Here is a 10,658-nt window from a genome sequence, read left to right as displayed (position 1 = left end):
TTTTTTTTTTTTTTTTTAATTTTAATTTTTCTTGTTTTATTTATTTTTATTCAAACTAAAAATGTTTTGTACTTGTGTGGTGTACGTGCATGCATTTGTGTGGGGTGCGTTTGTGTGTATGTGGCTCTTGTGATGTTTGTATGATTATATGAGTGTATTTGATGTATGTGTGTGATTTGGAGTGCATTCACAGGATAAAACAACAACAAAAAAAAAAGAAGAAGAGAAGTCTGCAGATGATCTTGGTGAAGATTAGATTGAGATTGTGGGTCCTTCACACACCAGTATGAACCAGTATTAAGATAATAATGTTATGTGGTTTGGCCCTATGATGACAATAGAAATAGAGGGGAGGTAGGGGAGAGGGGAATAAATGAGATGATGATGATGGCACTGATAATACTTCTAGTGATGGTCACAATTGGTGAGTGGTGGAATGGGAGACATTTCTGTCTTCCTTTTCTTCTTTCTTTCTCTTTCTTTGTAGCATTTGAGAGAAAGCTTTAGTTTTTTGAAAAGTTTTGCTATACCCAAACATATATACATGCATAGAAGCATATATATATATGAACTTACATACACACACACATCATATACACCTACATACATAATCACATACATATATCCATAGTCTCACTCACATGTAGATGTATTTTCACACACCTCAGAGATAACCTTCTACTGTAGAATAGCAATGAGGGGAAGCCTCTGTATGGTCACTTAACCTGCTAGAGCTAGCAGCTAAATCTCTCAAATCACACTACAGTTTTGAAAAATGGGGCACAGTTTAAACAGTTTAGTTCCCTTGATATGCAAATAAACAGAATTGCCATCGTTTGAGCATCTTTCATCATTATCCTAATCAATCAGAACTGACTTCTTGTGAATAATTAATTAACAGCAATGAAACCAAAATCTCTCTCTCTCTCTCTCTCTCTCTCTCTCTCTCTCTCTCTCTCTCTCTCTCTCTCTCTCTCTCTCTCTCACACTCCCCCTCTCCCTCCCTCTCTCTCAGTCCTCATCAGAATCTCTTTCATAAAAGATGTCTTCTATAAATATTCGTAGAAATCCTTGCATCAAGTGATTTCTAGCATGTTTTTGCATCAATGGCACTTTTATATTTATTTTGATTGTCTTTTAAGGGCTTTGGCAATAATGTTTATCAGTGCAAAATTCTTCTATCCACTGCATTTTTGGTACAATTCCTCTGTCAGACTCACTCTTAGAATTGTTGTTCTGATTTTTTCTAATTTGTGCAAAATTCTTCCAACAATGCATTTTTGCATTATTCTTGCATCAGCTGCATTTGCCAGATCATTGTTCCGACATTTCTAAGGACTGGAGCAAGATTCTATGCCGTCTTTCCAGCTGAAGGATTTTTGCACAATTTCTACATCTTATAGATGTTCTAACTTTTCTAATTGACAGCTGCAAAATTTTGTACAATTCTTTCACTTTCCACATTTTTGCATAATTCCTACACCAGCTTGTTCTAACTTTTTTAAGAGCTGCAGCAAGATTTTGTGCCATTCTTCCATTTTTATCACAATAAGCTGTACTATTAGAACTTTTGTAATGACTTTTTTCTAAGAATGACAGCAAGAATTTGTGCATTTCTTCCAACTGATACTTTTAGGTACAATTCCTGCATCAGATGCACTATAGAATTGATGTTCTGACTTCTCTAAAAAGAGTGACAAGGTTTTGTGCAACTCTTCCAATTGATGCATTTTAGCACAATTCTTGTCTCAGACACAGAGAGTTCTTATTTTAAATATCCAAAGATTGCTGCAAAATTTCTTTCGGCTGCATTTCTTGTACTTTAAGCATTTTGGAATGGTTCTTTAATCTGGTGCTTCATTATAGTAGTTCTGAAGACTTTTGCAGAGGATTGTCTACATCTCTAGACCATTCTTATGAATATATGTATGTTGATGTTTAACATGATGATTATCTGTAATCAGGGCATAATTAGCTTCTCCCTCTCTTTACCTTGGTCCTAAGTTCAAATTCCACTGGGATCAACTTTTCCTCCTCTTTTTTTAAGCTTTTCTCTTATTACTTTTTTTTTTTTTTACACATTGGGGGAAACCAATGTACCTGTAGAATATACCTGATTTCCATTAAAAAGAAACTTGGAATAGTGCCGGAGTGAATAATCAGCTTTGAAACAATGTGTTTGTGTGCATGCATGCACACACGCACACACACACACACACACATACACTGTGCATACAGTCCCATAAGGGGTGGTTGCTATAATATTATGCTTATCAAAATCATTATTGTGTCACATAGACTCAGGCAATTGACCAGTATCTCATCAGAATGCTTGAAAACATATTATGGCTACTGAGACAACAGTAACCATATTTCTTAATGGTTTTGATTGGCACAATATTATTGTAACCTTAATGTGAATTGTGTAATAATAAAAGAATAAATCTAATTCGTTGATGGGTATTGAATTTTCTCTTCATTTATTGAATTATAATGCAATACCAGATGTACATATACATGTTGTTGGCACTCCATCACTTACGACGTTGAGGGTTCCAGTTGATCCGATCAACGGAACAGCCTGCTCGTGAAATTAACGTGCAAGTGGCTGAGCACTCCACAGACACGTGTACCCTTAACGTAGTTCTCAGGGATATTCAGCATGACACAGTGTGACAAGGCTGACCCTTTGAATTACAGGTACAACAGAAACAGGAAGTAAGAGTGAGAGAAAGTTGTGGTGAAAGAGTACAGCAGGGTTCACCACAATCCCCTGCCAGAGCCTCGTGGAGCTTTTAGGTGTTTTCGCTCAATAAACACTCACAACGCCCGGTCTGGGAATCGAAACCGCGATCCTATGACCGTGAGTCTGCTGCCCTAACCACTGGGCCATTGTGCCTCCACACACATATACATACATACATGCATATACTCATGGATACATGATGATTGCTTCATCTTGACAAATGATAGCCGTCCCATCAACACACTCATCACATCCCATCACACAGCATAATCCCTCCGTTGATGAACCCTCAGATGACTTTTAAGACCAGCTACGAACTGACAGGGTTTAAAACACAAGTGACAGATATTATTGAGATTTCTCCTACATCTTTGCCCTTTGGAATCTGATTCTGGAGGAATGTTTTTGTGAACTAGCTTATGCCTTTTAAGTCCAGATATTGTCTTAGAAGTTTTCTGACATATGACACAAGCTGTAAGAGATGTTTGGGGTTCGAGATTATTTCCTGCCTGGGAATTTTGATTTTCATGTGACTTCATATGATTCATGTGTTCCGCTTTTGACAGCAGAACAGACACAAACACACACATATACACACATGCACACACAACATATAAAGAAAGAGTAAAGGTATGAAATACCTCCTCCTCTCTTTCTTTTTATTTCATATACTCTTAATGAAATTGTGGCAGCACATGGTTTAGTGGCTAGGGTGTTGGACTCATGATCGTGATATTGTGGTTTCGTTTCTTGGACCGGGTGACACATTGTGTTCTTAAGCAAAACATCTCATTTCACGTTGTTCCAATCCACTGAGCTGACGAAAATGACTAATCCTGTGATGGATCAGTGTCCCATCCAGGTGGGGAATATACATGCTGAGAAACCAGCCCTAATGAGTTGGCATAACTAGAGAAGGTAACTCTACCTTATATATTGTGCATTAATTTTACATATCTACATACATATGTGTGTATATGTAACTCTCTCTCTCTCTCTCTTCCATTCTGTTCTTATCTCTTTCACCCACCCATTCTGGCCTTCAACTGTCTCTTCTCTCCCACCCTTGCCATCCTTGATCACATTGTTTGAGTGAGAGTACACATCTTAAGTTGCTGAGTGTACTCTCTGTACTTCCAGTGTGAAGTACAAAGCACCCTTATCCCCCTATGCCACAAAAGAAATCCCCCCCACACACACACACACACATACACATGGCAACCCTTCTAAAGTGATTGGCAAATGAGCATTGGTAAAATAGGGTTGAAATGTTTCTTAGTCCTGTCTTACTGAGGACTTGGCTATTTCTTTAGTGCTGGTGCCACAAAAGAATAACTCATTAAATACTTAAAGTGAATGGCAGACTGTGGAGAAAATGTAGGGCTGTGAGATCCCTTTAGTCCTGTCTCAATGAGGACTAATCGATCTCTCTAGTGCTGGAGTGACAAGAAAATACTCCCAGTACATTTTGTAAATTGGTTTAACAATGAGGACATCTAACCATAGAAACCTTACCAAAATGACATGTATGAGCCCCATACTGAGAACAGTGGCTTCCAGTAAGGAAGGACTTGCAATGTGATGACTCATCTCACCATAGAGAGCAGATGTAAAATGATGATGATGATGTGTGTTGTGTAATGGTAGTGTGTCATTTGAGGGATATTTGGCTGCTTTGTCTAACAGGTCAAGCAACCATATAGAAGCACCCCAGTTAGTTGGTTACTTACTTAATAGTAGTTGTAGTAGTAGTAGTAGTTAAGTGTGGAAATAGCCAGAATAGATGCATTACATTTTTTTTCTTTTTTTAGTTTTATGTGTTTATTTTCTGGGTTCAAATCTTACCAAAGTCAAATGTTTGCCTTTCATGCCTCTAAGGGAAATAAAATATACCAGTCATATGCTGGAGTCGATTCAGTCAACTAGAGCACCAACTCCCCACTTCTCCTCTCCCCCTTGCCTTCCACTGCAAGTCTCTTTCCACAATGCCAAAGTAAGAAATCACACACACACACACTTAAAAGAGTAAAGGATTATCAATTTATTAATAATTAATGATTTTTACCAAGTCCATCGGTATGTAAGCACCATTATCGGTGTGGAACTTATTTAAAAGTTCTTATACATTTATAAACAAAATTAAGGGATCAGCAAACAGGTTGCTTCATCACATACCGAAGTTCAGAAATAGCAGCTAAAAATGCTGAAACTCCAACAGATAGCAGTTACCCGCAACTCACATAGGCAAACTGCTATCTGTTGGAGTTTCAGCATTTTTAGCTGCTATTTCTGAACTTCGGTATGTGGTGAAGCAACCTGTTTGCTGATCCCTTAATTTTGTTTATACATACATATATATATATATATATGGGAGAATATACAAAAAATAACAACAGACGAGGACAGGTGGTGTAAATAACAAAATTATATATTAGTATGACGCTCGTGTGTGTGTGTGTGTGTGTGTAGGTATGTATATACATACATTATCTCACTGAGAATGTAGACCTGTAAATTATTGATATATCAATGTGATGTAATCTAAGGGTCATGTGATACCTTTATAACGTCATGTGACACTTTGAAAGGACATGTAATGTTCTTATGCCTCAGTCGTCACTTGGGTGTACTATATATATATATTATAAAATGTCCACTGATTCTTCTCTCATATCTCAGTTATCCATTCATTCATCCAATCATTTATTATGTACAGGATGCAACAGAAATTCAACCCATATTTTACATGACCATTGGTGTGGATGTTAATGCAGTTAGTGTGGTAACAGTGTCTTTTTTTTTTTTTGGTAGTACAGTGATGCACAATGTCCTTTTGCTGTTGAGATATCTGTCAATTTGCAAAATATGGGAGGGGCTATTTTGGGCCACACCCTGTATTATATATTCATTTATTATAAATTATATCTTTTACTTTTTATCTTTTCTTATTTCAATCATTAGACTGCAGCCTTCTGGGACACTGTTTTGAAGAATCTTTTAGTCAAATGGATCAACCCCAGTACTCGTTTTTTTAAGCCTGGTACTTATTCTATCAGTCTCTTTTGTTGAGCCACCAAGTTATGGGGACATAACTAATACCAGTTGTAAAGTGGTGGTGGTGGGACACACACACACGTGTGTGTATATATATATATATATATATATATATATAAATATGAAAGGCTTCTTTCAGTATCCATCTACCATATCCACTCACAGGGCTTTGGTCAGCCCAAGGCTAAAGTAGAGGACACTTGTCCAAGTTGCCACACAGTAGGACTGAACCTGGAACCATGTGGTTGAGAAGCAAGCTTCTTACCACACAGCCATGTCTGCGCCTATATTCATATAATATTCACATATGGTAGAATTAGTAGAGCATGAAACAAATTATGTTGAGATAATTCAATAATGTTCCTTATATTCTGAGTTTAAATCCTGAGGCAGTGGATTGCAAGAATCATTAGAACACCAGAAAAAAATTTCCTACAGTATCTGTTCTGACACGTTACGTTCTGAGTTCAAATCCTGTTACGGTCAACTTTTCCTTTCATCCTTATTTCAATAAAATAAAATACCAGTCATTAACCCCCTACCCTCAAAACTACTAGCTATGTGCATAAATAATAATAATAACAACAACAATAAAAATAATAATTATTATAATTATCATTATTAAGGTGGCAAGTTGGCTGAATCATTAACACGCCGGGCAAAATGCTTAGCAGCATTTCATCCGTCCTTGCATTCTGAGTTCAAATTTCAGCAGGGGCGACTGCCTTTCATCCCTTTTGGGGGTCGATAAAATAAGTGAGTGCTGGGATCGATGTAATTGACTCACCCTCTCCCCAAAACTGCTGGCCTTGTGCCAAAATTTTAAACCATCATCATCATCATCATTATAAATGTTTGGCTGTTGAGTCATAGAGGTAATGGAAACACAAGCTAAATACCTTGCTGGTCTTTGATTTTTTCCCCCTTAAGATGGTAAGGGAGGGCACATTTTGATTATGTAGTCCGAGGTACACTATGCCTAGAAAAAAAAAAACAAGATGGAGAGCCTTTGATCATAAGTCTCCTCTGTCAGGATTTACTCAGGGCTAAACAACAATACCAATAAGAGTTCAAGCTGGGAACTACCTCTACACAGTTTATCAGCCTGCTAGAAATAGCTGCTATATCTCCCTCATATCTCTGTCTACCACTTTAAAAATATTGGCTGCATATAAATAATATACGTATATATGTTTATATATATATATATAATATTTGTATGTGTATATATATATATATATATATATATATATAATATAATATAAATAATATAAATATATAATTTAGAGAAAAGAACCAAAATATGTGACTGTGGATTTTCATTGGTGAGTACATGAACTTTGGTTCTTTTCTCTAAATTATATATTTATATATTACATACTGTGAAACTTAATCTAATTTTAATTTTTGATAAATTGAATTTAATTGAGTTTTTACCTGTAAATTTGGATTTTTATCCCCAATATTATTATTATATATACATACAGATATATGTGTGCATGTGTACATACCTACATAGACACACACACACATTAAAATGTTGGCAATTCACTCTTATTACACAGAGTTTCTCATGTATAATCTTTTTTTAGTGATATAAGAAGGGGGGAATTGTGTTAATGATCAGGTCACTAATGTATAACAAAATTTCTTAACACTTTATATCATACAATATATCATAGAAGAAATTAAACAAAGTCAAACATGATGTTGTATGTATGTTTTAAATGGTTATTATGCGTTCTTCCACAATGTGCTAAACTTATTGTTGGTACTTATTAGCTGTGTGTGTGTCAGATAATTTGTTATTTGCTCTCACTCATGTTATTAATGACTTGGTCTTTGGATTCCTATCTGTTACATTCCTAATGTCTGTTTATTCTTTCTTGATCATTCATTCATTGGCTGGAAGTTCTGTCTGTAATTAAAGTGACTTTGCATCATGAGTGACTGATTCTCCATATGAGATATAATCTCTCTCACTCACTCACTCTCTTTCTCCCCCTTTCCCTCTCTTTCTCCTCCTTTCCCTCTCTTTCTCTTTCCCATTGAATGTGGAAAACAGAGAAAATAAATGTTTTCCTCAAACTACTGTGATGTTACTGAAGACTAAGATTTTGGATTCATTGATGCCATATCTCTGATTTGATTCTCTCTTTACAAGCCTTCCTTTAACTGCAGTCAAGGATTTCGGTTTATTATTATTATTTGTGTGTGTGTGTGTGTGTGTGTGTGTGTGTGTGTGTGTGTGTGCCAGTGTACTTGCTTTTGTATTTTTGCAGGATTTTGAAAAAAGACTTTTCATATGAAAAGTCATCATCAATCATCAATCATCAATCTCAGTTTAACAATAAATGCTTAACATCCATTTTATTGCCAAATATATTAAAATATATTGCCAAAGTAATTAAAATTGGTGCTTACTATTGTTAATAATGGATTTTTCGATTACATAAATTGTTGCTTGCCAGAGGTGGGCGAAGCAAAGGTCTTTTATCCACAGATATTTTTGACTGGATATTCTTCCTAAACTTTATTTGTTTCTCAAGTCAAAAGAGCAGCACCATTCTACCTGATGCAAGGCCAGCCTCTCACAATTGATATCATCCACATTAAAATATATATATATATCTTGCTATGCTTAACACTTTATAGCTAAATCTCACCTAGCTGTTGGTATGTACCCCAGGATGGTATAATTCACTGTTCTGTGTCTATAACCAAGACACTTAGTTTTCAACAATCTTGTTCGCATTTACATACACACACTCACATTTACACACACGTGTATATATGTGTGTAAATATGTATGTGTACATTTATATATATACATATATATATATATATATATATATGTATATATATATATATATATATATATATATATATATATATATATATATATATACATTATTTATATATATATATGTATACATACACACGCACATATATATATATACATTATATATATACACATACATATACATTATGTGTATGTATATGTGTGTGTCTGTGTGTATGTATAATCGCCATCATCATCATTTTATATTTGTTTCACTCATGTAAACATAAATGCACAGATGAATACATATACATGCATACACATGCACATCACACACACATGCATGTTTGTGTATATATATATGTATATGCATACATATAAATACATATGTATGTTATATATAATATACATCAACTGTTTTAAATGTTCTTTTATTTATTTATCTGTCTTTGCTTCCATTTTTTTCTTTATTTATATTTTATATGGAAATTATATTGCCTTATTTCTTGTTCCTAATGGACAACAACAAAAGAAAAAAGAAAAAAAAAATTGTAAATATTTTTACAATAATGATTTGTTCAAATTAAACAAGTTTATTAGTTCATGGTTTTTTTTTTTTAATTAATCATTTGGTAAAAATGTATCCAACAACAACAAAAAAGACAAAAGAAGAGATTAAATAAGTGTTGTGTGTCATGTAGCTGATTTTCTGATTAGCCCCAAGTTGGCTTTGATTAAGCAGACCGATGGTCAAAGGTATTCCAGCCACGACCAAGTTTGATGATTTTTTTCATTTTTATTTTATTTTTTTTCCTAAGCATAATATATACTGGACTGCTTTATTCCATGTGTCCTTTTGATTTTGAGATGTTAAGGTATAGTATGAAGGAGATGTAGCTGCTGTTTCTTGCAGGATGTGTGACCACATTATACCCCCCTCTCTCTTTCTCTCTCCCTTGTTGGTTCATCTTGTACCTGTTATAAGAACGTGGTCAGTCAAAGAACTTTCTTGGCATTCTGTCAGGGCATCTTCTGTCCATCTGAAATATGTAACAATAAATAAATTAAAATTTTAAAAAATTGATAAGAACTCTGTGGGTATTTTATCTTGTATGCTAAATACAAGGCTGTGTTTGAAAATGTGGAATGCCTTGGTACTGCAATTCTTCTTAAAGCCTTGAGATTTATAAACCAATTTTTTAATTTATATATTTTTTTTTTTAATTTTCCAACATAATGTTTTACTATGAAAAAATTTTTTTTTTATTATTGTAAAATAAAAGAAAAAAAGCAAACAAACTTGTGCCTGTAATAAAAATAATAATAATGATTGCAAAAATTACCTTCAATGCTTCCAATTTGGATGAATAAGTCAAAACTTAATACGACAATATTTTCATCTGTAGTCACTACATACCACTACAGATTAAAAAGATTTTTTTTTTGTAAAATCTGCCTGTTGTTACAGCTATTTTCTACAGTAAAACCAAAAGTGTCATAGCTATTTTTTACTGTGAATCTACCCTATTGTCATAGCTATTTTCTACTGTAACCTTATCCTGTTATCATAACTGTGAAATTACTTTGTTGTCATAGCTATTTTCTATTGTTATCATAACTGTAAAATTATCCTGTTGTCATAGCTGTTCTACCCTGTCGTATATATTTTCTACTGTGAAATTACATTGTCATATCTATTTTCTACTGTGAACCTTGTCATAGCTCTTTTCTACTGTAACTCTACCCTGTTATAACTATTTTCTACAGTACAATTACCTTGTTGTAATTGCTATTTTCTAATGTAAAATTACTTTATTATAATTATTTTACCCTGCTGTCAAAGCTATTTTCTACTGTAAATCTACCCTGATGTCACAGCTATTTTCTACTGTGAAACTACCCTGTTGTCATAATTTATTTTCTGCAGTAAATCTACCCTGATGTCATAGCTATTTTCTACAGTAAAATTACACTATTGTCATAGCTATTCCTATTCTATCCTGTTGTCATAGCTATTTTTTACCGTGAAACTACCCTGTTGTCATAGTTTATTTTCTGCAGTAAATCTACCCTGAT

Source organism: Octopus bimaculoides, chromosome 11 (assembly GCF_001194135.2).
Source record: "Octopus bimaculoides isolate UCB-OBI-ISO-001 chromosome 11, ASM119413v2, whole genome shotgun sequence".
NCBI lineage: Eukaryota > Metazoa > Mollusca > Cephalopoda > Octopoda > Octopodidae > Octopus > Octopus bimaculoides.
The sequence above is the reverse complement of the archived record's forward strand: the minus strand, read 5'-3'. Positions refer to the sequence as shown.